Here is a 14,809-nt window from a genome sequence, read left to right as displayed (position 1 = left end):
TTAAGGTGCGTGAATTTGTGGGTGATGAGAGATAAAACCAAGCTGACTCTTGGATTGGTTATCATAACTAGCTTTCAGGTAATCTGTAAAATAATTCCGAGTTTTACTCTGCTGTTAAGTAATTAGAACTATGAAGAAAATAGAACAGGGTGGTGTGACATCCTGTGGCTGGTTGCTGCTTTAAACTGGATGATAAAGGGGACCTCTTGAGGAAATGCCATTGGAACTGAGACCTGAACGACAAAGAAGACAGCCATATAGGAATCCTTAGGTCAAGGAACAAGTGTGGAATCTCTAAGTTGCTAAGGAGTTCAAGGAACAGAAAAGGTGCTATTGAGACAGGAATAGTGTGCAAGGATAGTGGTCTAGGCACAATCAGAGAGGTAGCACGGTGTGGGAGGGCAGATCACTTAGGACTGTGTAGGCCAGATAAGGAGTTTGAACATCTTGGTGCAATGAAAAGCAATTAGAGGCTTTATAGGTAGAAACAGGATCTGATCTGTATTTGAAAAGAAGCACTTCAGTTGCTGTATAGAAAACAAGGCAGTCAGGAGGCACCTGCAGTAATTCAGATGAGAAATGATGGGGTCCTGGAGTGGTAGTACAAGAGTAAAATGGGGGGAAGGGGCAGACTTAGCTTCTATTTTAGAGATAGGAGCGATAGGACATTCTCAGATTGTAAAGGGTGATAAAAAGAGAAATCAATAAAATGTTTTGTTTCTAAGGAAATAAGGTGTAATTTTAGTTAAGCAATTAACATTTCTATTTATATAGAATTAGTTTTTATTAAAATCTCCTAATTATATGACATAGCAATGTCATTGCTTAACAAAATCTTTATTACTTTAAATACGTTACCTGAAATGCCATATGAAGAAGGCTTCTTCATCCAAAAATAAGCAGAACTTTAGTTCAACAAACACTGAGTCCTGCTATCTGCAGGCACTGTAGTAGGCACTATCATGATGAAAATGGCCCCTTTCCCACAAAAAATGTCCACTCTAGTGAGAGAGAGAATCAAATAAACAGATTATTGCAAATATGCACTAAGTTCAGAGACAGTGCCGAGGAAGTCATGATTAGTTCTGTTCTGGGAGAGTGAGGAGTAAGAAGATCCACAAGAAAGGTGAGGGCTGAGCAGATTCTTCAGGATGAAGAGGGGGTGTGCAGGTGGACAATAGGTAAGAACATCCCAATCAGAGAAGAACACACACAAGGTCCTGAAATATGGTGTGAGCACAAAATCCCAAGTAGTCTGATATTTCTGAAGCATCAAAGGCAAGGAGGTGAAGAATGTTGAGAGTTTAACCTGAATGTCACATGATACAGGGCCTTGTTTATTATGCCAAGGTGTTTGAACCTTATCCTGTAAGCAAGGAGAAGCATTGAAGGGTTTGCATTAGATCAAGTGGCAACATAGATGGTGTATTGGTGGGGGAGAGCAGGGGAAGCTGCTGGGGTGGTCTTGACTCTAAGGTGTTCAACAAAGAGATACATTAATTTGAGTGTGCATAAAGAATGGTAACGGAGTTGAGGCATCAAAAAGTATCTAAGAAAGGGGAGTATCTAAGGACTTGGAGAGGGAGGGAAAGATGAATTATTGAAGCAAGTGGATAAAAAGTTATGGAGAGTAAAAGATGTGAGGGAAAATGACAAATGTAGTCTGGAGTATTTAGGTTTGAGGTGTCTCTGGAACACCCAAGTAGAGATACTGAGCAGGCACCTATGCATCCAAGACAGGAGCTCCTGGAGAGGTCCGAGCTGGAGATATAAGCATGGGAATTTTCATCACTGAAGCCATGAGAGTGGATGAGAGAGAAGCTGAGAGGGTGGGGAGTTGGAAGAAAAGTGGGCCTGAGGGCCTTGGCATTTACTGTTTAAGAAAAAGAGAGAGACTAGTTGACCAAAGAGGCTGAGAAGAAGTAATAAGAGGAGTACTGTTTGATTTAGAGAAACTTGGTGGTGATGAATAGTGAAAGTGAGAGAAATCATTTAGAAATTAAATTGGGAGAGGTAGGGTAGAAGTGGGAGAGGTAGGGTAGAATCAATAATGACTTCAAAGTTTCTGGTTTGCATAATGTCATCAACTGACAGAAATATTGCATGTAAAGCAGGTTTGGGGGTAAGGTGGTGAGTTCAATCCTGTCATGTACCCAGAATTATATTCCACTACACTCTTAGCAATACGATCTAAATGCAATATTAAGGTTTTTATCAAAGTCTAAGTCACTAAAAAAAAAAAGTCTAAGTCACTACATAATATATAGAAGAAAATTAGTTTGGGAATTACTATATTTATAATGTGTGTGCTTAATTTGCATAACTCCCTCTACTGACAATGGTTTGAAGCTCATCTCTGATTTTGCCAATTATAACAGCATTATACTCACTTAAGACAGAAAGCCCTGGCTTGTGTTCAGAGAATAAAAAGAAGTTTTTCTTTTCCTTGCAACCATCCTTTTATATCACCATCTAAAAGATCTGAGTTTATATATAAGAAAAATTTCATGGTAGAGCATCGGCCTGGCGTGCAGGAGTTCCGGGTTTGATTCCCGGCCAGGGCACACAGGAGAAGCACCCATCTACTTTCTCACTCCTCCCCCTCTCCTTCCTCTCTGTCTCTCTCTTTCCCTCCTGCAGCCAAGGCTCCATTGGAGCAAAGTTGGCCCAGGCACTGAGGATGGCTCCATGGCCTCTGCCTCAGGCACTAGAATGGCTCTGGTTGCAACAGAGCAACACCCCAGATGGGCAGAGCATCGCCCCTTGGTGGGCATGCTGGGTGGATCCTGGTCGGGCGCATGCAGGAGTCTGTCTGACTGCCTCCCCGTTTCCAACTTCAGAAAAATACAAAAAAAAAAAAAATCAGCATGGACCAGCCTATGGCAGCCCCAAGAAAATGACAATATTGTTTCCTAATTGGAGTGTCATATTGCTTCCTCTTCCAATCATAAACACAACTCAGGGACCACTTCAATGCCTCATCTCCCAGTTTCCTGGGTCTTGCCCTCAAAATTGTACTAATTTCCTATTGCTGTTGCAGAAAAGTACTACCACAAACAACAGATATTTATATTCTCACCGTTCTGGAAGCTAAAAGTCTGAAATCAAGGTGTCAGCAGGGCCATGCTTTCTCTGAAAGCTGTATGGAAGGATCCTTCCTTGCCTCATGCTGGCTTCTGTGGTTACTGGAAATCCTTGGTATTCCTTGGATTGTAGATGCACCCAACTCTGGCTCTAGCTTCACTGGCCATCTCTTCTGTGTATCAGTCTTTGTGTCTCTTCTCTTCTTATAAGGATAGTAGTCGTGTTGGATTAAGGTCCCAGCTTATCTTATATTGGTTAGTTAGGTTATAACTTTATCTTAACTAACTATATGTGCAAGACCCTATTACTAAATAAGGTCATATTCAGAGGTACTGGGAAGGAAGTAAATTTGGAAGGAGTGTGTGGCACTATTCAATCCAGTATATACCCACATATTACATGAGTATTGGAAACACTTTAGCTGAGCATCCCACCCCTTCCATTATTGTAGCTCTGCATGTGGTTTCCAGGCCTCCTGAGATAGTAGTTTGCATGACTCCTCTACAGGTGATATTATTCCCCTTACTCATCTTCTGAAGCTCTAGCTTCTGTCTTTAGATTGACACTTAATCTAATAACTAATTCAGGCTAATAGGGAAAGGGGAGAGGTGAGGTTAGGGGATGTATATGAGTTTTCTCACACCTTGTAATTTTGAAGATCCTATCTTCAATCTCATTGATTCTATCTTCTACTTAATCAAGTCTGTTGATACTCTCTATTGCAGTGATTTTCAACCTTTTTTGAGCTGTGGCACATTTTTTACATTTACAAAATCCTGGGGCACACCACCTACCCAAATGACACAAAACGACACTCTAACACGGTACATATTATACATATAGTTAATAATATAGTTTCTAAATGTATTTATACTCACACCTGACCATGTCTCACGGCACACAAGTGTGCCGTGGCACACTGGTTGAAAAACACTGCTCTATTGTGTTTGTTTGTTGTGTTTTTTTAAACAGAGACAGAGAGAGAGAGTCAGAGAGAGGGATAGACAGGAACAGACAGATAGGAATGGAGAGATGAGAAGCATCAATCATTAGTTTTTCATTGTGCATTGCAACACCTTAATTGTTCATTGATTGCCTTCTCATACGTGCCTTGACCGCGGGCCTTCAGCAGACCGAGTAACCCCTTGCTTGAGCCAGTGACCTTGGGCTCAAGCTGGTGAGCTTTTGCTCAAACCAGATGAGCCCTCGCTCAAGCTGGTGACCTCGGGGTCTCGAAGCTGGGTCTTCCGCATCCCATTTCGACACTCTATCCACTGCACCACCGCTCGGTCAGGCTCTCTATTGTGTTTTGTTTTGTTTTATTCCATTCTTCAACTCCAGAGTTTTTCGTTGGTTCTTTTTTAATGATTTCTATCTTTTTGTTAAACATCTCATTATGTTTTTTCATTGTTTTCTTGGTTTTGTTGAATTTGTATTTCCATATTTTCTTGTAGTTTGTTGAGTTTCCCTAAAACAGCTATTTTGAATTCTTTACCTGGTAAATTGGAAATCTCTGTCTTTGTGTTTGGTCACTAGAAGATTATTGTGATTATTTGGTGACACCATGTTTCCTTGTTGTTGTTGTTTTTTATATGCTTTAGAGTTTTGCATTGCTTTTTATCACATTTGAAGTAACAGTCATCTCATCCAGTCCTTACTAAGCCCACTCCAATATCCCTAAACTCACATATTTTTCTTGGTCCAACAGAGTACTGGAATTTCTTTCCTGGAAACCTGGACTTCTACAAAGGCTCTCTGGTTCATGAGTAATTGTCTAGGTAGTGTTCCTTAGAAGTGCCTGGACTGTGGCCAAAAAAGGCTGAAGATAGTTCATGGGTCACTGAAGGATGCAGAGCCAGGACCAAGGTCTGGCTGCCTATTACCTGGCATGGAGTGGACAGCACTCCATCCTGGTCCCTTGACCTATGGTGCTGGAATCCACAGCTCTGTCAAAGGCACTGTTGTCTGTGGATGGATGCTGAATTTTTATTGTTGGTGGGGGTAACAAAAACAAGGCTCATCTTATGCTGCTATGATGCTGATGCCACCCCCTTCCCCATTTTTTAATCCTTTAAAGGTACTAGGAACTAAATGGCAGGAAAAATTTTTTTTAATGTGTAGGATTTTATTTTTTTTCAGATGAATGTGTATTATGAGAGGAAGTGTTTTACAGTTTATTTAGCAATTTATCATTTAAAGGCTCCTGGAAGTGAGTCAACTATTGCAGCATTGAATCTCTTCAGCACTGTTTTAGAATGTTTTTTTTTCCCTAGAGGTTTGATAACTTGCTACATATAGTAAAAACTGGTATGACATTTGTTTAAACATTTAAATTTTCTGTTATTTACGGTTTTTATCAATATAAAATTCATTGATAAAAATAAGTCCTGGGACCATATCAACACCTTTCTTCCCTCTCGGGTGTGCATCTCCTAAATGCTCAGAGTCCCCAGGAGACTCGCAACCAGGAGAGCAGTGGGCAGTAGCAGCTCACCCTGGGATAACCCCTGAACCTGTCTTCAAGCTCCCCTTTTCTCTGACCTTTCAGCGAGTCACTAGCAACCTTCCTTCGGCTCACTGCTGTAACCGTGACTTTTATTTCTCACTGAGCCAATGCACCCTGCTTAGGCTCACTTTTTCCTAAATGTTTCTGAAGAGCTGAAGCACAAGAGAGAACCAAAGCTAAGCTCTGTCTTGTTGCTTCTTTCCTCCTAAGCCCTCCCTTATTTTACTGTCCTTAGCTTTAATAAACATACTCTCAAAATAAAAAAGTATATTTTAACAATCAATTTATATTCATAGAGCAGAAAATACAGCTAGTAAAGAGACACACAGGAAAATGTTTAACATTACCAAGTGTCAAACAATGTGCCAAAGTGTAAAATTTCAGGGTCTTGTTTTCCTCCAAAGAATTATAAAGATAGAATATGTAGCTATTTCTTTATGTAATGCTTCTATAATAATACTTTTGAAATAACTTAGAAATAGAAGGTTACACAGGCACCAAGAAAATTGGTACTAGAATCAACGTACGTCAGATACACCTGAATTTTTATGGAAAGTTATGTCTATTTATCTAATTTTAAAATTGTATTTATAAAACAAGCCTCTTCAAATTATTTGCCTTAAACATCTTATCCTAACAGAAAAGCTGACGGGTTCTTTCATCATCAACTAGCTATATGACCTTGTGGAAGTTATTCATAATTCTTTTTTTTTTTTTTTTTTTTTTTTTTTCTTAGAAGTCTCCATGACTTCTTTTTTTTTTTTTTTTTTTTCCTGAAGCTGGAAATGGGGAGAGACAGTCAGACAGACTCCCGCATGCGCCCGACCGGGATCCACCCGGCACGCCCACCAGGGGCGACGCTCTGCCCACCAGGGGGCGATAATCTGCCCATCCTGGGCGTCGCCATGTCGCGACCAGAGCCACTCTAGCGCCTGGGGCAGAGGCCACAGAGCCATCCCCAGCGCCCGGGCCATCTTTGCTCCAATGGAGCCTTGGCTGCGGGAGGGGAAGAGAGAGACAGAGAGGAAAGCGCGGCGGAGGGGTGGAGAAGCAAATGGGCGCTTCTCCTGTGTGCCCTGGCCGGGAATCGAACCCGGGTCCTCCGCACGCTAGGCCGACGCTCTACCGCTGAGCCAACCGGCCAGGGCTATTCATAATTCTTGACTCTTAGTTTCTTTATCTGTAAAATAGTTAGGTCCAGGATCTCTAAGATTCTTTCCAGCTCCAAGAGCTACCAGTTACATGAGGATGCAAATACAGGTTAAACATAATTTAAAAGGCACTTTTAATAAAGTCCTAAAAATGTACTTTTATAAGAAAAATTCAGGAGCACTAAAAAATTTATGTTGAGAAAAACAGGCAATGATTTATAGTATTAGCTTAATAGGTGATCATAATCACATCATAGAAATGTATACTTGGCAAGAAATTGTATCATTGGGAAGAAACCTGGATCATGATTAAACTTTTCTAGACTTATTGGACTTAAGCTATTTTTTCTTTCCTTAGGTAAAATGAATCATTCAACTTTTGCAATTTTCATGACTAACTCATTACAAATTGCTTTATAAATAGAGCTTTACTTAATGAGTAGATTTACAAGAACAATTCTATAATCAGTGATGGAGATCACAGCATCCAAAAAAATGAAGTTGTATTCTTTGTACCCTTACTAATGAAGTAAAAAAGAGACGTTACAGGCTAGTCTGAAAAACATATATATATATTATATATGTTATATATATATTTAATTGTATCCAAAGGCTTATTTTAATTAAATGAAGGTGTCATTGACTTTAGGAATTATTTGATCAGACCTCACAATGACTGCATCTCTCTAGAATTTTTCCATTCTATTTTATGCTAACTTTTCCATTGTCATTGTTATAAAACACTATCCTTTGCCAGTCTTTCTAAGTTCATGTGTTTTGTTCCCCTCAAGAACTAAATAGAGTTCATAGGAACCAAGCTAACTCTCTAATTAAATTTTCCTATGGGGATTCTTGGCATTCCGAAAGAAGACACATTTCCTTAACATCCCATGTTGAGCAAAATGCCTCTTGACATTTTAGGCTAATCTTTATTTTAGCCAGGTCATAGATTACCCTAACTGCCAGAATTTGTAGCAAAAGGAAGAAACTCAACATCAAAGCTATCTGTAAGACTAACGTATTTGCCATACTTAGGAATTAACTGCTGCTCAGGGTCTGGTGCTTCCCTGTCCACTCTGTGGTCAGATCACTCGATGATCTCTGTTAATATATTCCCGTATCATAATTATTTCAAAAATATATATAACATAAGTGATATTTAGAAAACAGCTGCCAGTTGTTTCACTTTGTCTTAAAATACGTCTGGAAAGTCCTTATTTTGGAGCTTTATTGTTGTTGAAAATTGAATTAAATGCTGTAATTTTGCGCTTCTCATATTGAACTTGATCCTACTTTGGTGATTACTTTTTGTAAGATCTTTAGGTAATTTAAAATTCTAATTAATTATAGTTACTAAAAAAAAGAGATTTTTGTCTGTTTTATTCACTGCTATACTACTAATGCCTAGAACTGTTCCTGGCACATAGTTGGGTAGGTGCTTAACAAATATTTTTAATGAGTGAATATTATAAAGCATTGGTAAATTCACTCAATACATTTTTCAAATTTAATGAAAATGGTCATTTATACATATTATTGATAAATATATTTAAAGAAATAATAGATTCAGAGAAAAATACACCTAAAATTGTTGCCCAGTATGGCGAAAAATAAATTTATCCCCTGTTGGAGATATTAGATAGCATCGCTCAAAGGCATCCCTCCATTCATTGCCTCACTAATTTCATTGCCCTGAGAAACAGGGTAAGCTCTACTGGTAATAATCTATACTTTGCTATAAAATCAACTTCCTATAGCATGTTGTGGATTATAGAAGCTTGCACTTCTACCTGATTTTACATTATTCTCCTACATCTAACCAGTCACTAGCAAGTCTTCAATTTTGTTCAACCTTGCTCTCACATTTGCTTTCTTTTTTATTTCCATCATTCACGATTCCTGAACTATTACAAAAGCCAGTATTAATTAATAGTCTGCTTACCACCAGCCTGTAAACCAGCAAGCAAGCCTAACACAATTGTTTTCTCAACAATGTTTCATTAAGTAAATAATTAATGTTGAAACTTAATTTGTTTGATTTAGTATCTCATAATATCTCAAGTTTAAATAATTAGTGTGGTCCTGGCCGGTTGGCTCAGTAGATAGAGTGTCGGCCCAGCATGTGAACATCCTGGGTTCTATCCCTGGTCAAGGCACACATGAGACGTGTATAAAACATTTGAATATTCATGGAAAAGTTCTTGAATATATCATTAGTAAATAACAGGAAGTGAAAGTTTGACAGGGAAAATGACACAAGTATGGCTATTCTGTTTCACAGTTTGAAATTATAAAAATGATCCTTGTTCACAATTTAAAAAATCAAATAATATAGAAGTTCTTACTGGAGGTATCTACTAGATGATAACATATTCTTTGCTTTTAATTTCACATTTGTGTTCTCAAGGGCAGTGATTTAATATGTATCAATTCCTTGGTAAGTCATATTCATGTAGAAAAAGAAAAAATAAGAGAAGTATTTTAATTAGGAAATTAAAACAATGTAATTTGAAAATATTGATAAACATCTCAATGCTATGATATTACCCATAACAATTCCATTTAATCTTTAAAAAGGGAAGCATGTAAAATGTTAATGAAAAATTAAAGGAAATTATGCTTAATGAAGAAGAAAATAGCCTAATATTTTAATAGCCTTTATAAAATAGTTCACTGTGTGTGTAAAGGAAGGTAAAAATAATGCAATAAAGCATTAATTTTCCCCTCACAACTGTGACTATATCAAGCATCACAATGTTTATATTAGTATGCATGAGGAAAACATTTTTCTATTTTATATCCTAAGATAAAATTACCTATTTATTATGGATGGTTAGTGTGCAGTGTGGCTTTATGAACTCCAGCTGTACCAAAGGAAAGCATGGGGAAATGGGGAGAGTTTGCGATTTTCTAAACAGAGCTCGTGAAACTCTGAGCTCCGTGAGGGCAAAGGCCAAATCAATTTGTTTCATAGTTTTATTTCCAGTGCCTAGCACAGTGCTTGGAATATAATGAGTACCTAATAAATGTGCCAAAGAAATAATAATAATAATAGCTGGCATAATTGAGTATTAAAATGTTTTTTCCCTATTGATTTTAGAGAGAGAGAAAAACATCAACTTGTTGCTTCACTTACTTGTGCACTCATTGATTGCTTCTCATCCATTCCCTTACTGGGGTTCAAACCAGCAATCTGTGGTTAAGCTGGCAACCTCAGCACTCCAGGAGCACACTCTGTCCACTGTGCCACTAGCTAAGACTATTGAGTGTTCCCTATATGTCACTATCTTAAGCACTAACATTATTTCATATAATCCTCATCAAAACTCACAGAATAGTTCATAGGGTACCTATTCATTTATTCACTGTAGGGCAAAGATTAAGAACTTTCGGAATTTTACAATTGCCTGAATTTTAGGTTTCCTCTGATTTTCCTTTGTTGTCCAAATTCTGGGATTTCTTTGCCTGCCTGTGCCTGTCTGGTCTTTTTCGTCTCACATACTGTATACCTGGTCCCTTCTGCTTGCAAGAATTTTAGTATTGCAGGCTTCATGGGTTTAAAACTTCTCTTGGGTCCCAGTCCCTTGAACTAGTATCCTAAAAGTTGTGAATGCCTGCACTAACAGTCACTCCTTTGCTTCATTTCTGTTTCAGGATGTAGGAAAGGTGTTATATTCAGGGTCAAGATACCACAACCATGGAAAAAAGAAAGAGCCTTGGGAAGCCCATAAGATCAACCACGTGAATGACGCAAAAAACAACAGCTCTTGTGAGAACACTGGCTTTAGTATGAAACAAATGGGAAGCCAATAAAGGCTTTTGAGCAGAGTTACATGATCTGACTTATGCTTTAACAGGAATATTCAAATTGCTTTATTAAGAACAGATGATGAAGATTTAGGGTAAAATTGGGAAAATGAGTTAGGAGGCTATTACAATAATTCAGGTGAGAGATAATGGTTACCTAGAAAATGGTTAAAGAGGGGATAAGAATTAGTCTAATTCTGGATATATTTGAAGGTAGAGCCAATAGGATTTGGATTTGTAAAATTTATTTATTGGGTGACATTAGTTAATAATGGTTGCAGGTGCACCATTCCATATAGACTGCATCTGGACACTGCACTGCGTGTGCACCGTCCCAAGAAAGATCTGGATTTGTAAATGTGCCACGTCTTGGAATCTTGGTCACAAGCAATAAAAACCAATTCTAACTATCTTTACGGAGAATGATTTATTTTACAAATTCACAGAATCAGTTTGAGGACCAGCCTTAGGAAATGGGTGGAGGTAAGAGCTCCAGAGGCAGAGGCACTGAAAAGACCAGCAAAAGTTATTGGGCCCAAAGAATATGTTTTTCACATTGTTGTTGCTATTGGAATGTATATAACCCTTACCCCTTACCATAGCTTTAGCACATGCTAAAAATTCAAAGTCCTATGAGTGACTGTTTGGCTGAGCTTTAATTAGAGGAGGAAGATGTGACCCCATTGAAATCTATGGTAGCAAGAAAGCATTACCTCTCACTAAAACCGTATTCAGTGAGGGATTCCTCCAAAGAGAAATCAGACCATTATTAGGAAGGAAGGGTTAAAAGTTCTACAGCCAGGAAAACAATTGTCCGCCAAAACACTCATGATAGAAAATTTCAAAAGTAACCCACAAATGGAAAGGAGAGGGAGAGATGACCTGCCCAGATTTTACTGTACATTAAGAACATTTTGTGTATTTCTTTACAGATAATTGTTTTCTATTTGTATGTTTATATAGTTTCATTATACAATTGAATATCATTTGCGCCACTATGTCTTACATTTTAAATATCTTGCCCAGTTCTTTTTTTTTTTTTTTTTTTTAACAGAGACAGAGAGTCAGAGAGAGGGATAGGTAGGGACAGACAGACAGGAATGGAGAGAGATAAGAAGCATCAATCATCAGTTTTTCGTTGCGACACCTAAGTTGTTCATTGATTGCTTTCTCATATGTGCCTTGACCGTGGGCCTTCAGCAGACTGAGTGACCCCTTGCTCAAGCCAGCGACTTTGGGTCCACGCCAGTGAGCTTTTGCTCAAACCAGATGATCCCGCACTCAAACTGGCGACCTTGGGGTCTCGAACCTGGGTCTTTCTGCATCCCAGTCCGATGCTCTACCCACTGTGCCACCACCTGCCTGGTGAGGCTTGCCCAGTCCTTTTCTATTACTTTTTACATGTGGTTTTCCCTTTATTATTAAACCTACAGTCTGCTTTTGACAAATGGTCACACAATTGAGGTCAATTATCCACACTTTTTTAATGATCTGGGGTACATTTAAAATTTTTTTCATTGATTTGAGAGAGAGAAAGAGAGGAAGGAAGAGAGAAAGAGAGAGAGAGAGAGGAAAGGGGAGAAGTGGAGAGGAAGAGAGGCATCAATTCATTGTTCTAAGTTTTTTCATTTAGTTGTGCACTCATTGATTGCTTCTCATATGTGCCTTGATCAGGGATTGAACCCATGACCTTGGCATAGGGAGAGGGTGGGTGTTCTATCCACTGAACCTCCTGGTCAGGGCCTTTCTTTTATATCAACTTAACTAATTACAATTTTTATATCAACTCCACTAAAAATTACATTTTCCCACTCATTTAAACAGCAGCAACATAAATATGGCTAAGAACAATCGAAGTGTTCAAAATGTTATCATAGCAAATGCTACTCAACAAAGATGGAGTTGCTGTTAAAACTGAACTGGCAGACAGTAAAATTGGGATATCCCAGATGTTTGCAAGTCAGTTGAAAGTGTGGAAGAAGCAATATATGAGTGTCAGCGAATAATAAATGAAAGTGTAGACTGTAAAAAAAACTGAATTTTTGATATGGATAATTGCCTATGTTCATAAACAGTGGCAAGTCTTAACTGAATCTGTTTTGTACCATTAGCATAAACTGTCTTCCACTCATAGCTGGGCTAGCTGGGGTACAAGAACCATTCAATTCTTGGGTAATTTATGTAAATGTCAAAGATATAAATTATCTTATCCTTGTCAATTTATTAATTTTCAAAGTATGCCGCTTATTTTTTAAGTGATAAATAATGGGTTATAAAGCAGTACAAATAATAGAAATTTTCTTTAGTATCTTTGGGAAAAGCACACTGATATTATAATAAAAATAAGTTCATTCATTCATCAGTTTATTCACTTGTATTCCAACAAATATTTGAGTACCTTCTATGTGCTAAGCACTCTGGATGACATGGTGGGTAAAAGATGTTTTCCCCACTTTCAAGTAGCTTAGGTAGTGGAGGAGAAAAATATTAATCCAATAATCACATCTTTGGTAAGTGCCACAAAAGAAATACTCATGGTGCTGCAGATTGTGTAATGGGAGTTCTGATAGTGTGGGTAGCTAGGAAAGACTTCCTAGGAATGATAAATGAACAAATGCTAAAGGATGAATAGAAGTTATCTACTCTAGGTTAAAGGAATGGGGATCAGAGGGATTGGTAGAGAGAAGAGCAGGTGCAAAAGTCTTTGACAAGGAAGGCAGGTAGAGACCTTAAGAGAAAGAGAATGACCATGGTATAAGATGAAGTTGGAAATGCTGGTAGAGGTCAGACCATGCAGTTCCAGAAAGATTGAAGTGTATTTAAACAAGTGGTGATATAATGAGTTCGGATTCACATAATGTTGCTCTGAATACAGGCTGGAGAATGGATTATAAGGAGACATGGATTCTTGGAGATCAATTAGTATGTTATTCATGCAACTTTTAAGAAGGTACTATGTACCAGGAACTGCTGCTAGGTGTGGAGACACATTGGTGAACAAGATCTACAACAAGGCTCTTATGGAACTAAAAACATCTTAATAATTTCAAAAGTAAAAAGAAATAAGTATTATAAATAAATATATTGCTACTTTTATAAGTATAATGAAAAAGACAGATTAATGGAAATAAAACTTTTTTTTTTTATTAAATGAGAGGCAGGGAGGCAGAGACCGACTCACACATGCACCCCTACTGGGATCCACCTGGCAAGTCCTCTACCAGGCAATGCTCTGCCCACCTGGGCTGCTGCTCCATTGCTTGGCAACTGAACTACTTTAATGCCTTAGGCAAGGCCTTGTAGCTGTCCTCAGCACCCAGGGCCAACTTTGCTTGAATCACTCGAGCCATGGCTGCAGGAGGAGAAAAATAAGTGAGAGATGGAGGGTGGAGGGGTGGAGAAGCAGATGGTCGCTTCTCCTGTGTGCTTTGACTGGGATTTGAACCTGGGACATCCATACGCAGGGCCGACACACTACCACTGAGCCAACTGGCCAGGGCCAGAAATAAAACTTTTTTAAAAAAATTTTTATTCATTTTTTTTGTTAGAGAGAGAGAGAGAGAGAGCACAGGGGGAGGAGCTGGAAGCTTCAACTCCCATATGTGCCTTGACCAGGCAAGCCCAGGGTTTTGAACCGGCGACCTCAGTATTCCAGGTCGACACCACAGGTCAGGCAAAATAAAACTTTTGATCTTAGTTTTGCCACTAACTAGTTACCTAACCTTGGTAAAGAAATCATTGCTTTATTCATATGAATCAATAGGCTATAAATCATTTGACATAGATTTGCAAGACTGTATAGATTTAGCACTTGGTAAAGGAATATAACCTCTTAATTGCTAGCCTTAGTAAAATTCATCTGTAACTAATGAGCTTAGATTTTTTTTTCCACATCTAAAATTTTACTAATCAAATGACATAATTTGAAATAATGGCCTCATCATATTTAGAAACCTCTTGCTCCTTCAGGGAAAGCTAATTCTATTTGTGAAACTTTAAGTGCTAAACTTATACAGTCTTGTAAATCTATGTCTAGTGATTTATAGCTTATTGATTCATATGGATAAAGCAATGATTTATATCCTAATTACTGGTTGTTGAAGTGTATAAAATAGCTTCTCATGGCTCAAAGTGATTATAACTTCTAAAGCTTATTTTGCAAGCAGAGATGATTAGGAAATATGACATATTAATTGGAAAATGTTAATAATTACAATATAGAAAAGAATTCCACAGCTATTCATTAAGCATTTTGATATAA

This window comes from Saccopteryx bilineata, chromosome 8, assembly GCF_036850765.1.
Source record: "Saccopteryx bilineata isolate mSacBil1 chromosome 8, mSacBil1_pri_phased_curated, whole genome shotgun sequence".
Lineage (NCBI taxonomy): Eukaryota > Metazoa > Chordata > Mammalia > Chiroptera > Emballonuridae > Saccopteryx > Saccopteryx bilineata.
The sequence above is the reverse complement of the archived record's forward strand: the minus strand, read 5'-3'. Positions refer to the sequence as shown.